A 19321-nucleotide genomic window follows, 5' to 3' on the forward strand; every position below is an offset into this window, starting at 1 on the left:
GGGGGAAGAAAGAAACCTGGAGCTGGCAGTCGTACCGGGCTTCTATTGACAAGAACAGTCAATGTGGCGGGATTAAAAAGCAATCCGCCGTTCCATGTGACACCTCGGCGCACTCGCCTTCTTCTTCACAGGCCGGGGATCGAGCTGTCATCGCAGGCAACAATCAAACCCCCCCCTTCCCCGGCCTGCCCTGCTTCGCTCCCCCCCTCTTTTAAAAGAAATATGCCATCTATTCTAGAAGCTCGACTCAGCAGCCGGGCAAATGGGATTATTCCACCCTTCACACCCCAGGCCGCCGCAGTGGCCCCGCCCACTCCGCCCGTCACAGTCGGCGGGAGATCAATCGCGGGCCGAGCGCCGCGCTGACTGGCTTTGGGCGATGCTACACACTGCGGCTTTATAAAGCGATGTTCTGCTCCGAGACTTACGCGAGCCCTGCTCCCCGACACTGCGGAAGAGCCGCCGGAAAACATGCTGATCGCAGATTTACCAGGAAGGGGGTTCGAAACAAGAAGGCCCGTACGTTGGTGGTCCGAACGGGCCACTTTTAAAGTGTTTTCAGAGGATTCGAAAGACGTAAATCATGGATAAAAAATGTAGAATCCAGGTGAAGAACTGCGAAGCCACGCCTACTACATCTCCAAGTTCTGTTTTATGCTGTGAATTTGGATGAGATGGAGAAAGACCAGCGTGATGAAGTTCCAACAGGGGAACAGACAGTGCGGAACTGGTGAAATGAAACAGAAATAAATGTGCGAAGCAAAATAGTGCAAATATTTCTGCGCATAAAATGGAACGTTGTGTGAGGGTGTCGGTTCCTGAGTGTTCAGCCTGTGGGATGAAGCTGTTGCAGAGTCTGGCAGTGAGGGTCTTTTTCCAGATGGTTGGAGGGTGAAGAGTGCATGTGAGGGACGTGCAGATCCTTCACAATGCTGGTGGTTTCCTGACGGTGTGGTAAATGTTTGCTATGGAGGGAAGAGAGACTCCGATGATCTTCTCAGCTGTCCTCACTATCCGCTGTAGGGTCTTGCGGTCTGATACGGTGCATCTCCCAAACCAGACAGTAATGAAGCTGGTCAGAATGCTCTCAAAGGTCCCTCTGTAGAAGGTGGTGAGGATGGGTGCTGGGAGATTCCTCAGGAAGTAGAAATGCTGCTGAGCTTTCTTGGGTGTTGAGCTGGAGTCCAGGAGAGTTTTCCTCTAAATGAACACCTAGGAACTTTGCGTTCTTGATGATCTCCACACAAGATCTATTGATGTTCAGTGGAGAGCGGTCCCTCCGTTGTCTTCTGAAGTCAACAATAATCTCTTTTGTTTTGTCCATGTTCAGAAACAGATTGTTGACCTTACAACAGTCCATCAGTTGTTGCGCGTCCTCTCTATACGCTGACCCATCATTCTAGCTGATGAGATCCACCACGTTCACCAACTTCATGATGGTTGGATCTGTGCATCGCTACACAGTTGTGGGTCAGCAGGGTGAACAGCATTGGACTGAGCACACAGCCCTGAGGAACTCCAATGCTCATTGTGGTGGTGCTGGACATGCTGTTCCCGATCTGAACACACTGAGGTCTCTCAGTCAGGAAGTCCAAGGTCCAGTTGCAGAGGGAGGGAGATCCAGTTCTGGTTATTAAATATATTATTTGAACCTCCTCTACTACTGGACTGTCAGAACATCCATGTTGAAAGATTTGATATTTCTCATCCTAATTTCTGCACGAATGGGAAAACAAATCAGCTGCAATAAGCAATACATAAACACAACAAACATCAGTAAAGTTTGAATATTGTGATAATTCTACCCGTGCATGCAGGGTTTTGAAAGATCTCATTCCTAGAAAAGTTTCATTCCCTGACTCTTCACTCTTAAACCCTGAAGTTGGCCAGATGGACGCACCGCGTTAAACCACAACCTCTGTGGAAGCAAAGCTGACTTTTATTTTGGAATCTAGATTTCAGTGACACGCACTTTCTGGAAATGCATTACATAATGGCACAGATGCTGCTGAGACTGTGGATGCCTGAGACACAACACACACCCCAAACACACACACTCCCTCCAGGCCTTAGTCCACTGACCCCAGCGGGGCCCAAGCGTACCTGGCCAAGTCAAACATCACAATCCAACTGATCCTGGGGACGTTTCTACGGCTTGGAGGAATTTGTCCATGCAAATGCATCCCATTTCCTCCCACAAAACACCACCACCTGGGCCCAGCCAGCCCCAGGGCTTCACCCACACCCAGCCCCCTCCAGTCTGCTGGGCCTGTCCTTCACCTTCTCTGCTTCGCCTGTTCACCGCTTCATTATTAAACACTTAATAATTAAAGAAATGCGGTGAACACATTCCGCCACATCCAGTGGTATCAAATAATGAAATACACCCACGGGAATGTAAGCTGTTGATTCCCAGGAGTTCAAAGCCTTTCTAGAGAGGGGGGGGAAGAGTCCGTTTCATTCGCAGCGGAACAACAACAGGCTGTTCTTTCTCAAATGCAGAGAACCACCAACTCCTGAGAGCTGCATGCGCATACAGGTTAAATAGCCCCTGCTGGGAGCCGGGATCGAGAGGCATCAACCCCACTGCCCCCTAGTGGCAGTTCTGACCTCACACCTCTCACTCACCACGGCCTCGGAGCCACCGGGGAGACACACATGTCCAACAGATCGGGCAGATCGGGCTAATTTCACACCCATATCTGCAGGAAAAATTACATGAAAAGGACAAAAAAACAGCACGTTTCATTCTGGACGAAGATGGACTAAAGTGGAAGGGCTCAATCTCGCACAAAGTGGAATGATTTGTGATATTTCTGGTGTAAATTTACTACGGCCCAGCCAGTCACCAAACACTAAAGGCACAAAAATGTAAAATATTCGCCTGCTACATATTTACATCATGTGTGTCCATTACCAACTGAATTAATATTATGTGACTAAATGTTCATTTGTTCTCTTTCCACATCATGTATTTTAAATGTAAATTTCTTTTTATCAATTCTCCCGAAATACCACCTCTTACGTATTGACTTTGTGAAGTTTCCATAAAGCATATTTTCCATTTTGTATTTGCATTGTTAATAAAAACAGGACATCAGACTAAAGACAAAATCCAGAGCAATTTGTATCTTTGTATATTTGTTGTACTTATTTTGTAATTTGTATATATTATGTTTATTACTATTTTATGGTTATTTAGGTCTGTATTATTTTCTAGACTTCTCACACTGAATCGACTGCACCTTAAATTTTGTTGTTCCTCAAGAAGTGACAATGAAAATTAAAATTGATCTTATCTAAAGCGTGTATAGACACATGCAGGCATACACACACACACACAACAAAAGGAGCAATCTCATCGCCGTATCATACCCACATACACGTTTCAGAAATGAGCTGGCACGGGGCATCACTTCTTTTATCCTCTTTCATTAGCCAGGACCACACTGACATTCCTCACTTTTTTTCCAGTTTAACTATTTGTCCTCCACTGTAACACAAAAGAGAGAGAGAGAGAGAGAGAGAGAGAGAGCTTTTCTCTCGCCCTGAGGAGGACAGATAAATGGCTCTCTAATGGAAGCTCAGCCAGGACAACAAATGAAAATGCTTTCTGCCTCTGAAATGGCTCCATTATTTGCTGGTAGGCAGCGGGGGAAGTGAAGACGGTAATATGGCTTAAGCAAGGCCGCCGCACCAAACGCCTATCTCACAATTAAACACATCCATTAGCGTCCCCGCCCACGTGTGGCGCTCGGCTCAGCGCGGTGACCGCGGCCTCCTCGCTCGCCATATTAGCGACCTCCCCGCACACTAACAAAGGGGAGTTTGCTTTGCTTTCCTGAGCTGTAAATGCCGCTCGTCTTCATCCCTGGGGAATGTGGGGGAACCTTATCGCCGGAATATCCCGGCGGAGAGATAGGCGGTGAGCGGTGATGGAGGGGGGAGGCGGCTTAACAAAAATAAAAACAGAGCTGAGCCCCTGGGAGAGATAAAGGAGCCAGGAGATTAACACACACACACACACACACACACACACACACACACACTGAGGGGATTGAGGGGAGGAGCTCCATACTGTACCCACATTCGAAAGAGAGGAATCATCTGAAGCCAACAAAGGCCCCCACACCGCCAAACTGTCACGCAATTAGGGCACAAATGGCCCAAGCCCCTCCCCCTGACCCCTCCCATGACCCCGCCGACCCCACAGCAACGTCACCTGTTTTGGTGAGCGGGCTGGAGAAGAGCTGCTGGAGGAGTTTGTTCTCGGAGGTTCTCAGCACCAGAACGATGTCCGCCGGGAGGGTGTCGCGGTTCTTCTCTAGGAACCCGTCCACACTGTACAGGACCTGAGCGGAAATAAAAAGACATGAAATCATTTGTGGTTTTATTTATGTTTTCTACCAAATATGACTGTATATGACTGTAATAACTATCCTTTTTAATAGAATTTTCTAGACACAGAGCACGTCCTGTAATGCTGCTGTTGCTCTGTATATTTTATTATAAATGTGTTTCTGGTTTAAGATATATAATCTAGATATATAATAAGATATTTTATATTTCACAATTACAATGTTGAGCAGGTCTGCTGTAATAATAAATTGCAATGACTCTCCTAATAAATCTAATGTCTTCAGATGTTTGGTCAGGTTCCTCACCTTCCCGGCGTAGTGCTGAATTCCGAAACTGAGCTCCACTCGCTTGGGTCTCCAGAAATACTTGAATCGCAGATTGTCCTCAAATTTGTCTGTTTGGGGTCAAGTGGGAGAAGTGACACATGTTTCATCTTCTAGTATTGCATTTATTTGCCATAAAATATCATATTCTAATATCTTTTTCATTAAAGTCTTGTTTTGACCGGTGCTAAACATATTAAATTATGTAGCTATTACTAAATGAATAAATATTAGTGTGAAAAATCTACATACATATATTTCTCTCTTCATCTGTCTTACCCACGAGGGTCTGGTCTGTGGCCTGGGGAAATCGGCTCTCCTCGTCCAGCAGGGACAGCAGCCCCATGGGCTTCTGCAGGAACATGTCCAGGATGGGCCGGTTGTTCTCGTACTCCACCAGGCTGGCATCAACCCCTTCACTCTGGTACTCCATCTGACCAACCATCCCACAGATCAACACTACATGACTGAACAGGGACGTCCTGTCCACCTTCAGCTCGCGGGGTTTTATCTACAGGTTTCTCAGGTCATTTATTCAGCAAGAACACATCTGTAACAAACCTGTTTTTGTGTCATACGATGAAACTTTATTGGCGGCAGTTCATGCAATTTAATTAATTTCTACGCTGAAAAGTATGTAAAAAATGGCCATGGCATCAGAGTGAATGTGAAAGAGAAGAGCTTGAACAAGCCACTGACCTGCTCCAGGGCGAAAATGTGCTGGTTGAAGTAGAACTGAATTTGTTCGTTGGCTATGTTGATGCAGAGCTGCTCGAAGGAGTTCTTCGCAAAGTTCTCGAAGCCGAAAATGTCCAGGATGCCAACGTTCATCCCGTTCTCCGCAGCGCTGCACACAGCAAGGGGGAGGAGACCATTTCAGCATCTTCATTTCAGCCGTGGATTAAACCTTTATACCTGGCCGTGGATTTTTAATTTCTGCACTACAGGCCATCTCGTACCACACACACCCGAGGGACTTGCCTCTTCCCACTGACACACACACTCTACTTCTTTAATGTCCACAACACATTTCAATCAGCAGTATTCGGCACCTTCATTATTCATTTTGCCGACTCTGTCTTCTCTGTTGTCTACGTGCTTTGTCCGAGTGAAATGTAATGCCCTACTCTTGTAATGCCCTTTATGTGGCCGGTTTGTTGATGTCACACACGGTCACTTTATGTCAGTGTGTAACGTTGTCTAAATGTTACATGCAGCACCAGGTTCACTATGTTCTGTCTAACATGCATGTAGCTGGAATGATGATAAAGCTCAACTTGAACTTGACCTACAGTCGTACTCTCCAGACCCCAGATATGCCATCAAGGTCATCTGGGGAGGGCTACGGTTGTAGCCAACTGGTCCCTAATTATGGAATTATGGAATCCCTCCTTACCTTCAAATCAGAATATTTAAAAGCAGGCTTTTTTAAAAATCTTTTTTTAATTCCAATTGATTTATTTTATTATACGTCTAGTACTGTCGTTTTATAACTGAAAAGCAGACCTCTGCCAGTATTCTTGAATACAATATCACAGAATTCATACTTCTGTTTAATTGCATAATTTGTGTAATTATGACAATTTAGGACGCAATTTCCGCCAGAACAGAATCTTAAACATAATTGTCCTGATGGAGTTGAATGAAAATCCAAGCACTGATATCATTTCTCTCTTCTGCCCTGTTCTCTCCAGGCTGGTTGGAGGTCACCTTCCTCTGTGCATAACAGGTTATTATTGGCAATAAGAGCAAAGGTGCAGATGATTGGAGTGGAAGACGTCACAACCGCGGATCCCTGACAGTCGGCGCAATCACGTTCCGAGAAGAATGTTTGGATCAATGCCTGGCCTGTTGCGCCGCCTCTGAAGTCTTTTTAATCATCTGAATATAATTTTCCAGATGCATCTGGGTATCAAAAATTTATAAAACTGGGCTTTTTTCTTGTCTTTGCAGTCTCCATTAGAATTCTGCGCTCGGCAGAGGTCACCAGGCCTGACAGAACGAGAACGTGATGGAAAAGAAACGAAGAAAGAACGTCGAGGCTGAATTTCTGCCATTAGTAATGTAAAAAAAGCATACAAATACTGAGAAATACTAAAATACTTGTCAAAGGAATGGTTTAATAATGATTTAGTCTAACTGAAATTAGCTGTGCTGCTGTGCTGTTCTTATATTATCATATCTTTTCATATCATTACTACCACCATTATTATCATAGCATATCATATACCAAATACACTATTTACTAAACACATCCCTACACTGATATATTCTCAGATTGCTGCTACTTGTCCACCTGGTGTGTCCAGGTCGTCTCGACCTTGTGCACAATGTCCACAAGGTCCACAATGTCCTTGTCATTTTTTTTGTCTTTTTGCACACTGTGAATGGCTGAAGCTTCGCAATCTCGTCTCTCCGTGGACTCGTATATGGTGAAATGGCGAGAAAACATATTTCAGGCTTAATAAAGGGTCAGGGCTCCCTAGAAAAGGACATTTGTATGAAGATACAATTATGTTATTAGCTTTTGTATTTGTTTGAATGTTGAAAACAGGTCAAAATAGGTAGCAGAACACCAGAAGGCGTGAAATGTCCTTCTCACCAGATGGTGGCGTCCGGCTGCAGCAGGGCGTTGATGCGGTTGACGATCCAGCTGAACAGGCGGCCGTACAGAGCTTTGGACATGGCGTCCCGCACGTCGGCGGCCTGGTCCACCGTGTTGGTGCGGATGATGGTCTCGCCGCGGGTGACCACGCAGTGGGAGGTCAGCGCCTCCTGCAGCTCCTCCGGACTGATGCTGAGGAGGTCCGCCGCTGAAAAACACCAGCAACACAATGCAAACAGAGCGGCAGAAAGCGGCGCGACACTAACGCAACGCACCGCTGTGTAAGGCCTCTGAATCGGGCACTTCGCTCTTGTCCGTCTGGTGCTGGGAGGTGATGGCGGCGAACTCGATGTTTCCGGTGTTCAGGATGGCGGAGAGAATCCTGTACACCGACACCACCTCCTGAGAACAGGCGGAAAGACGCTTGAACACGGACGCACATGTCGGTGACCCGGGGGGGTGCAGCTCACCTCCTCGGTGAAGCCGATGATGCGGAAGCAGTCCTGAATGGCGTCGAACTGCTCCTTATACGGTTCACTGGAGATGATGTCCTGCATGACTTTTCCATTCTGACTGTCAATGTATCTGAAGTCACATCAGAAGATTGAAACTATTTTAAAGCTTAATATTTATTGTGCTGCAAACCGCACTACCAACCAGCTACCGTCCCAAAATGCATTTCAGTGGTCATTAGCCTCGCCACTCAGTTTATTCACCTTGCTTTTCATCAAAGTCAAAGTGAGACACTGCAGCACAGCACACGGTGACACGGTGAAACGCGTCCTCTGTATTTAACCATCACCCTTGGTGACAGTGGGCACCATGACAGGCTTCCTTGCCCACTAGGCCACTACTGTACGTCCTAACAGGTTGTAGTAGAACTTTAGTTATTTCGTTTAGTTATGTAGTAATTAGTTAGTTACGGAGTTAGTTACCTGGGAGGAGTCTTGTCAGGGAGGCGGCACTTTTTCAGCTTGTCCTGGTGGTAAAGGCCGGCGTATATGTAATAGAATATATGGAAATTCTTCTCTCCCCTGCGGATGGAAGTTAAAAAGCGTCTTTGGTGCAGGGAAGCGCATTACGAAGTTTCTATTTTAAGGAAAACTGCGACTCACGTGGCCTGTTTGATGACCCTGGATTTCTCCAGCAGGTACTCGGAGATCTTGGCTCCCATCACCGCCCCGGTGGGAGAGAACTTCATCTCCAGGTACTTGCCGAATCGGCTGGAGTTGTCGTTGATGGCGGTGCAGGCGTTCCCGAAGGCCTCCACCAGAGGGTTCACCTGCAGGATCTTCTCCCGCAGGGTGCGATTGTTGGCCTGGATTTCAAGAACTTGATTTTAAATATGATCCCCCCCCAATCTACGGCGCACAGAGAGGAAGAAACTACCTTTCCCAGGAAGGTAAGATGCTGGACTATCAGATGTGCACTTTCCGTCTTCCCGGCTCCGCTTTCTCCGCTGATGATGATGCACTAAACAAGAGCAAAAGTCCTGTAGAAACGTAGAAAGGTGCCACACGACCCCAACCTTGCAAGGTGTCTGGAGCATTACCTGGTCTTTCAGGAACGTCACCATGCCCTGGTAGGCAGCGTCAGCGCTGGCGAAGATGTGTGGGGGGTTGTCGGAGAGCTTCGCTCCATGGTACAACTTGGAGAACTGGAGATGAGAAGCAGCCTAACTGAACTCTACCGACAAGTTTCACGTTTTTGGCCAACTTCTGCTGCATCTTAAGGGAACCGAACCTTTATTATTCAGCACTTCTGGTTTTATAAATACTATAACTACATGGGTGCTTAGAGTCTGGAGGATCCATAAAGCTTCGGACCAGTTTCATGTACTTTGCAAGTCAGCGAGAGCCCTGAGATTTGATCGTTTTTGGGGGGAAATGTGGGAAAGAGTGTGTAACCATGACGAGTAACTTTCTTTCCTGCTCGTTGAAGAATGCGGCAGGATGAGGAGCAGGTTGGACGGCCTTGGACGAAGGCGCTACCTGTGGGGAGTAGAGGTTGAGGCTCTGGAAAGGGTTGAGCGCGATGAGGATGTCCCCCACGTACGTGTAGATCTGCAGCTCATCGTACCGCTTGTGAAGGTGGCTGATGATTATTTCCTGCAAACCAATAATGATCATGCAACAAATGCATCTGCACGGATCCTGAAACGTTCGCCTTTCATGCTTTTATGAACTACTTGGCATCTCACCTCGTCCAAGACCTCCAAGTTCACCAGATCGTCATTGGGGCAGCTCTCAATAATCAGCGTTTTACGCGTGTTTATCCTTTCATGCCTGCACACACACAGAGAGAGGTCAGAGGTCACTTCATTCACTACCCAACAGAAGTGTGTGTGTGTGTGTGTGTGAACTTGAACAGATCATTCATCAAAAGTAGTTCAACTTCATGCACTGCACCGTTTAAAAGAGTTGAAATAAAAAGGGAAGAGAAGAGTATAAAAAGACTGTGAAGCTAAGATGGCGCCATAATCGCTCCATACGGGTGGTGGATCTGATGGAGCTCTCATAATTGTGATATGATTGAATGGCCGGAGATGAGCGATGCAGAAGTTAATTAAATTGTGATACTTTTGGATAGCCAGGCTCCCTCATTGGCCTAATCTGATGGCGAGGGAACGCGTGCCTAAATGTCTCCCTATCGTGGGCCCCGCAGTCCCGCCCCCGGGACCGGGAGTTATTAATAATCTGGGTGAGTCCACACAGCCACTCACATCAAATTAGTCTCGGTGCGCTCACGCCGCGCCCTAATCAGCGCCTCGCTTTCAATTCCGACACAATGGGCCTGCAGAGGCGGCTGGGAGGCGAAATCCTGCCCCCTGCTGGAGGAGCCGGGGCCCGGCACCGTTACATCAACCGGCCGATGTGAACCGGGAGCAGCTGCTGAGTTTCAAGCTTTTTTTGTGCGCTTATAACATTATGACCAGCCGCCATAAACAGCCGTGGCTTGTAGAGGCCTGGAATCCTCTAGAACTTTGCTCCAGGGTCTAGTTCTGATGAGCGTGAGCTACAGTAGCTGTTTTAGACTGGACTGGACAGCTCAAACAACATATCAGCCTGGCGCCATTTCCCAAAATGTACTGATCACTACAGACAAGGAATATGCTGCAAGAACATGCTAGATGCTCTGATTAAAAAAAAACATGTTTTATGTCTGTGTTGCATGTCAATTGTTACAGGACCCATGATGAAGCGTAACATTCATACATTCATGACACTAGACAAGAATAATGGCAAACTAGGCATCAGAATACACACATTTTTCATTCTGATAATGATATTTCATGTTCATGTTATTATTGAATTGTTGCCAAAATTTGCTGTTGTGATTATTCATTCACTGAATATGTGATTCAGGGTAATACCAAAAATAATCAAGTCTTCATCCCCATATGTGTGTATGCGTGTGAGTGTGTATGTACACATATATAAATGTATGTGTGTGAGTGTGTAATTACACATAAATAAATGTATGTGTGTGTGTGTATTTATATGTATATATGAGTGTGTGTGTGTATTTATATGTATATATGTGTGTGTGTGTGTGTGTGTGTGTATTTATATGTATATATGTGTGTGTGTGTGTGTGTATTTTTATATGTATATATGTGTGTGTGTGTGTGTGTGTATTTATATGTATATATGTGTGTGTGTGTGTGTGTGTGTGTATATTTATATGTATATATGTGTGTGTGTGCGTGTGTATTTATATGTATATATATATATGTGTGTGTGTGTGTGTGCGTGTGTATTTATATGTATATATGTGTGTGTGTGTGTGTGTGTGTATATTTATATGTATATATGTGTGTGTGTGTGTGTGTATATTTATATGTATATATGTGTGTGTGTGTGTGTGTATATTTATATGTATATATGTGTGTGTGTGTGTATATTTATATGTATATATGTGTGTGTGTGTGTGCGTGTGTATTTATATGTATATATATATGTGTGTGTGTGTATATTTATATGTATATAAGTGTGTGTGTGTGTTGTGTGTGTGTGTATGAGAGAGAGAGAGATGGACCTACTTGGTCTTCCTCCTGCAGCCGTGCTCCTGCTGCTCCTGGACGAGAGTGGACAGCTGCAGCCGGAGAGCCGTGTCTTTGCCGTGGGCCTGCTTTATGAACGGGTGCTCCAGGAGGTGCGTGACAGACGGCCGTCTCTCGAAGTCCTTAATCAGACACCTGCACCACATTACCACACATTGTACAACACAATCAATTCAGCAGCATGTACTGAACCAACTCAACACGGAACACAGAACAACACTTATTACAATTCTTTGAATTGATATTTCCAAGCTGCTGTTTGGCTTGTATTGATTTGGAGCGCAGCGAACTGCACAGATGCCCACGCCGGCTTTATCTACAACTACAATGATGCTCATAATTACCACGGTTATTCATAGTTGAAAAAATAAAAAAACACAATTTTATTGGGCATTTAAACTATTTTGTTTTACAATTCAACGTCTCCTGCTCTCATCAGGGCGCCTGCAGAGTCACTTTATCACTATTTATCTAGAATATTGCAAAAATGTCATCATGAAAAAAATGAGAATATAAATAATTGTCATGATAAATGTCAAATCATTGAAAATCATCAAAAGCATTTTCTCCTTCAAAATGAAATCAGGAAAAAAATGTACAATCTAAATATTTTAAAACCAATTCTTCAGTAAATATGAATATTGCTTGACCACATGTTAAGGATCATGAGATGAATTATGCTAAAAGGCCCAGACCTTGACAGAATTAGTGTAAAACAGTGCATTAGAGCTACTAGTAAAATGTAATGGCTGATGTAAAACTATGAATATAGAAAGATATACAAAACTATTTTAATCTATGTCAAAAATGGCAAGAAGATTCAGACACAACAACAGCATAGACGCATGATCTGAGCCTCAGTAATCTGCTAAATACAGAGGTAGAGTCTGGCAGTGTGTGTGTGTGTGTGTGTGTGTGTGTGTGTGTGTGAGGTCACCTGTACATCCCGAACAGCTTTAACCTCCTTCTCCTCGTCACTAGTGCAGGGTCTCTGGTTTGTAACTCACTAGTTCTCCATCCTGGGTGCCTCACCCCACCTTTCTCTCACTCTCCCATTACCATGGCTCCCAGCAGCACAATTCATCAAGTGTGTGTGTGTGTGTGTGTGTGTGTGGTTTGCCTTGCTTATCTTCCTGTCATGATCCAGTCCGGCAGGGGTTACTCCAGATCCGGAGTTTCATGTTGGTCCTGTGTAATGTTCCCTAATTGTTATCACCTGTGTATCATTGTATAAAACTCTCCTGTTGTGTCTGTTTGTCGTCATGTCATTGCTTGGTGATGTTCCCCTGTCCGGTTTATTACGTATTAAACCCCTGTCCTGTGACGTCGTGCGTATGCGTCCTGCTTCCTCACCATGTCCAGCCATCGTGACACTTCCAGTTAATGTCAATGTCCATCCATGTAATCCATGAAATACAGGACAGATGTCAACTCACACGATGGTGATGTCTTCTCCTTCCTTTCCTTTTCTTCTCCTAGGCACTCATCATGAAATGCCACAGGAGCTAATATTCATACTAAGTCCGGCAGAATCCTGCGATGCACGATCTCGTTGTCATGGCAACGTATTGATTCTGTATCACAGGATTTACTACTGTACATATTGAGATAAATCAATAAATCAGACTGTGCTCTTTAACCATCCCACTGCCAGCACTGTGCGTTCAGGAAACAAATTCCCAGAATGCATCAGTGTCACATCGTCAGGCCATTATACGGAACAGCAGGTCTGCTCTGATACAAAAAGCCCACTGATTTGGATGTGCAATTAAGGCTCTGACTGATGCATTCATTATCTGTGACAATGGTGGACACACACACACTTATGTACACACACTGAGGTCTGGACGTGTGTGTGTGTGTGTGTGTGTGTGTGTGTGGGCACAAACAGCCTGTGCTGTCTGATAACATTCTGCATGCTCTGTACATTGTGCTGCTGCACAGGCGCAGACTGGGGTTTATTTTATGGAGAATTATTTCTGACCTGATAACCCCACAAGTCCCATTTCCCAAGCATGACCTCTTAATGGCTGGTTCTAAAGAGCCCAGCACATCACATCAGCCTTACACGTTGATACCTGGCCCGCTTTCTGAACTCCAGGCGGAAGTTCACGCTGACGTTGAAGACGCCTCTGAGGGCAGCGCTGCTGGCAGATTTCTTATCCCTCAAAATAATGAAGGCCGCATTCTTTCAGCGAGTACTTGGATGGAGGGATGACAGGACGCTTCTGTATTTCTACCATGCAAGCGCAAACTAGAAATAATCAGCTCTGACAGAGTCTGGAAATCGAATCAAGGCAGCATGTCGGAACAGTAAATGCTTTTAAAAAGGAGGTAAAATACCGTACGGTACTCTTTATTTTTCTTTAAGACAAAAAAAAAGAAGAAAAAAGGTACATGGCTTCTTTTTTTTTTAATAAATGAAATGCACATTCATTCATCTCTGGTACTCTGAATATGGCAGAACATATTTTGTTTTATATTTAATATATAGATCTCTTCCGTCTCTGTTCCGAGGTTTTTCCCTGGATGAGCATTACGCCTCCAGCAGCGCTTCTAATTCAGGACAGCGGGCCGGGCCACAAATAACCGAGGCCATCAGCACCCGCGGCCGGGTAATGAAATGAGCGCTCTTGTAATATGGCCTGTGAGAGGTGTGCAGGATTTAGAGAATTCATTCAAGAAACTTCATTCGCGGCACCTTAATAAACAGTCTGCAGGATGCTACTGATATAAAATACACAAAATGGAGATATACCACCATGAGTCTGAGACGTGAATGAACCTCATAGAACCAGAGCTACTCCAGTGAACTGGTTTCAGGATAAAGGACATTTGCACGTACAGAAGGCGGAATAAATGTTGGAGACTCACTGTGATATGAAGTGGCAGAAACTGCGACACCACTGATCCGGCTGATGAAGTGTTGGAGGCGGGTTCCTGTGGAGACACACCCACAACGCAGCAACTCAGCACACAAACAACACCACCAACAATGCACACCCAGACACACCCATCATTCCAAAGCAAAATCTGTACAAATTCACGTCCATTATTTTATTCATCATGATCAGTGTAAGATGTAAAAATATAAGAAACAGCGCGAGAATGAACCCTCCTGTTTCGTCCTGTTTTAAAGTGTTATTATTGTCATATTATTTCATAGTGTGTATAAACATCTATATTGTAACATTATAGTGTTTTTTAAAAAGTTGACATCTGTAATTTTGAATAAACTTCTAAAAAAAACATACGCTGAGGAAAAGAAAAATGTTGTAACAAATTGGGACGACATTGCAGCCTGTTCCAAATCCATTATCTGACAGTCTCTGTATATCCAGGCCTGGCCAAAAAAATTTATATGTCAATTTGCATAAACTCAGACTGTTATGAAGAGCGATCGGATGAATTACAAAGTCCCTCTTTGCCAGGAAAAAATACCATTTCCACGGGATTTCAGACCTGCCACAGAAGGACCTGCTGAGATCATTTCAGTGCTCCTCTCATTAACACAAGTGAGAGTGTTGAGGAGCACAAGGCTGGAGATCATTCTGTTAGAATAGCAGACAGGATGCTTTAAATGGAGGGTGATGCTTGAAATCATCGCTCTTCCTCTGTTAACCATGGCTACCTGCTAATGAAACACGTGCACTCATCATTGTGTTGAATAAAATGCTCTTCACAGGCAGGAATATTGCTGCTAGTAAGATTTCACCTAATTCAACCATTCATCAGATCATCAAAAACCTCAATTAGAGAGGTTCACGTGACATGAGCGTCACCACCAGTCCTGTCTCATTTACATTTTACATTTACGCCATTTGGCAGACGCCCGTATCCAGAGCGACTTACAACGTGCTTCCATCTTACCATCGATGAAGTGATCAGTTCCGGTTCATCTCGTCCAACAGTAACGCATCCTGAGACCATTCATGTGTGGTGCTGCTTCTCATCCAAGGGAGTGAAGTCACTCACAATTTTACCCCAGAACACAGCCATGAATAAAGAACCCAGGTAGAACCAGGTACCAAAACCTCCTCCGACAGCAACTTCTCCCAACCATCCAACAAAAGTCTGGTGAAGAACGCTGCCTTTTCCAGCATGATGGACCACCGTGCCATAAGGACAAAGTGAGAACGGGTGGTAGTAGCCTAGTGGGTAACACACTCGCCTATGAACCAGAAGACCCGGGTTCGAATCCCACTTACTACCATTGTGTCCCTGAGCAACACACTTAACCCTAAATTGCTCCAGGGAGACTGTCCCTGTAACTACTGATTGTAAGTCGCTCTGGATAAGGGTGTCTGGTAAATGCTGTAAATGTAAATGTAGAACTAAGTGGCTCGGGGGACAAAACATTGAAATTTTGGGTCCATGGCAGGAAACTTCCTGGACTTTAATCCAACTGAGAACTTGTGGTCAAAATTCCCCCCAAATTCCCACAAAACTCCAAGCCCTGATTGTGAAGGAACGGGTCGCCATCGGTCAGGATTTGGACCGATTTGGACCGAAGTTGATTGACAGCATGTTAGGACAAAAAAGGGCAAACGCTGCAAATATTGACTCTTTGCATAAACCTGATGTCATAGTCAATAAACGTATAGAAATGCTTGTAAATTATACTTCAATAAACCCTAGAAACAACTGACAGAAAGATCTAAAAACACTGAAGCAGCAAACTTTGTGAAAACCAGGATTTGTGTCATTTTATAAGTTCTGGCCTTGACTGTCTACCAGAGAACAGAACACAGCCATGGAGCGTGGTACATTGCACTCTGGAGTCCGGTCTAGCGATGTTCTTTCTGATGAGGAACGACTGTGACCCCTCGCCGCCTGGCCAGGAGCGTCTGCCAGGACGAGGCTGAGGACCACGCCCACATGCAGCTCCGCTGTCAGCGGCGTCCACCAGCGGTGATCCAAAATGAGCCCGGCACTGCGGGAACAGACCATGACCGAGGTCTACTGGACTGGAGACAGGAATCAACATTACAGGGGGGCGGGGCAGCCACACCCACCCGCTGACCCACGACCTGATCCTCCAACCAAAATCAGAGATAAAGACAGAGATTCATTCACAATTCAATATAAAACACATGGAATCCTGGGAGGAAGCTCACCTTTCAGCAAGAAAGTCTCTCAGCAGCAATTCTATTGCTCAAATGTTGAGTTCAAAATGAGGCTCAGAGACACTTAAAAAGCTAAAATGAACAAAGTAGGTAAGAAAGTAGATAAATCTTCTCCTGAGTTCATTTTGAAAGACTTGGAGATTTTGTTGAAGGTGAGACCGACTCACTGCCGTCTCTCTCGCTCAGATGAAGAAAAAAAAAACTGAGAAGCGATAAGTGAAAGTCTGACTTTCCTTTCGGTCGGATTTTTATCTAAGAGAAGGTATTCAAAGCGATTGCATCTTGTTTTTTCTTTCCTACGTCTCAAGAACACAAAGCAGAGTGGCCAAGAGCGGCCTGGTGAATCATTAGTAATTGTCTATATAGTTTATAACCACGGACATGATTAAACATGGCTGGCTTCTTCTCAACAACATCATCTGAAACCTCCACCAAGAAGAAAGTCGTGTGTGGTTAAGAATTCCTGACATTTCTGGCGAGCTGATCTGTGGTTTTCTGCACTGTTGATAGAGATTCCAGCAGACGGGTCTTTTCTGAGGAAGCGGATGAAAGGGGAATTTTACGGGAGGGATGCCGCTCCGCCATCACTGCTCCGAGCAAAGCCGGCCATCTGCAACGTTCCACTCATAATGTTCCACAAAACCAGAGCCGAGTTTCACTTTACAGAACATGGTCATTAGAACTTGGGATTCATCAGGATTAAATTAGATTTTTCTGAAAATGATGAAAACCTGAATCTGAGATGTCAAAATGCTTTAATTTTATAATTCTAAAACAAGAAGCAGGCAGGATAAAGAATGGATTAATAATGCTGCAATATTTCAAAACCTGGGAAAGAGGCTCAGGCCATAGAGGAGCTTCCCGCTCATTTTGAAAGGGCTGACATCAAGATTTAATAGTTTAATTTAATAACTGCAATTTGACCAATAAAACAATAAAAGATCTTCTTAATGAGCAGATTGCAGATTGCGATTAATCATTGTAATTGATTGCAGATTGATTGCAGATTGATGCAGCGTGCACTAGTGTTTGTTTTACTCATTTAATGCATAAATACGGTGGTGTCCTTTAAACTGCTCACATTCACCACACGAATCATCCTGCACCATACTAGTGGCCTATACACAACAAGAGGATGATAAAAACGGCAAAAAGAAATGCAGCTTCACCTCATCCATCACTTATTCCTTTGGCTACACACGAGCGCGCAGGAGCAGATAATATTTACCAGCGCTGCCCCTGAACCAGGCAGAGCGAAGGACCTGCAGGCTTCTGTCCGTGGGACCTTCATCCAACGCAATAAGCCTGTTTGGCGTGTTTTTACTAATCATCCCTTAATCCATCTCGGAACCAGGGAGTAGAGAACAGTTCATAAAGAATTCAGTTCACCTCAGCTGTTACTGTTGTTACTAACCCCAAGTCTTGTATTTTATTATTTTGTGCACCAAATTATTTGAGCCATATATACTTAATATAGTGTGTGGAAGGTGGAAGGCTCAGGTAATTAACCCCGCCCCCTCACATCAGATCTATACAACTGTAATTCATCTGGCCAGGACGGGTACGAGCAGCTCCACAACGTTCCTCTCGCTCCATTACCCGCATCTGAGATAAGTTCTCGAGTCTCGCGCTGTTTCATGGAAAGCAGTGATGGATGTGTGACATGGTCTTCAAAGGAAGGGTCTGGAGCTCCAGTAATGTTGTGTTAGGGCGAGGGCGGGACGAGGACATGAGAAAGTGACAGTTTCTGCTGAGAAGCTGAGAATTCCGTGGTCTAAATATGGAGCAGGCACCTAATAAAAGCACAAAGCATTCTGGGAAGGGACTTTGTCATGAACGATGTGGCGATACGCTGATCCATGCCCAGACACGCCATATATGGATATTTGTTACAGGGATGAATGGGAGCATTTAATTCTAAACTGCGATCATCACTCAGCTTATGAAGCCGCCCGGCAGGTCTGGAAGAAGCAAGTGGAAAAGCGACTTGGCTTGCAGTTTCTCAGGCCTGAAAAACGGGTGTAAAAAGGCCGCCATCTGTGCGTCTCCTCAGTGTGTGTGTGTGTGTGTGTGTGTGTGTGATAATGATATGGTGCGCAGTGGACCGGAACCCTGTTCTGGGGTCCGCTGCAGACAGTAATGGTGTCAGTGCCCCCTGTGGACCCCCTCCCTGCCCCTCCGGCTCCTCCATCTGCTGTGGGAAGCTGGGGAGATGCCCCTGCTCACCACAGAGTCATGAAATAGGAGCAAAGGAAATCATAAATGGACACGTGACAGTCAAATGACTGAAAATCAATCACAAATTGAAATATATAATCAATAATGAAAGTGGCAGGCCTGAGGTTAGTACACAGGCCTGGTAGCAGCGCAAACACAATTCAATACCTGATGAAATGAAGTTCATCTGACTGGAGAACACCACCAAAGCCATACAACTTATTGGCATTTTTTGGCTTCCTATGTCCAATTCAACTGAAGTACTGGAGTAATAACAGTTACTACGAATCTTCCAAAAAATCTTCCAGCGCTAATATTTTACAACAGACTTCAAATGCTAGAAAATATAATCAGATAAAAAAACGACACCCCAAAGTCAGCATTGCACCCCATTTGATCTGGTTCTCCGTAGAACATATATTTGGGACAGATGACATGTTAACAGAATCATTTCATTTTGGTGTTCTCGTGCTGTGGTTTTTTCTGTGACTGTCCTGCCAAAGGTCCCTATTCAAGAGATGGATTTGCCTCAGTCAAAGATGTATTTTGATGAAAAGAAAAAAGAGAACCTCCACCTTCGTCCACAAGAAGTCACACAGGTCCAGACGGTGACCTCAGTCACAACAGT

Source organism: Denticeps clupeoides, unplaced genomic scaffold, assembly GCF_900700375.1.
Source record: "Denticeps clupeoides unplaced genomic scaffold, fDenClu1.1, whole genome shotgun sequence".
In the NCBI taxonomy this organism is placed as follows: Eukaryota; Metazoa; Chordata; class Actinopteri; order Clupeiformes; family Denticipitidae; genus Denticeps; species Denticeps clupeoides.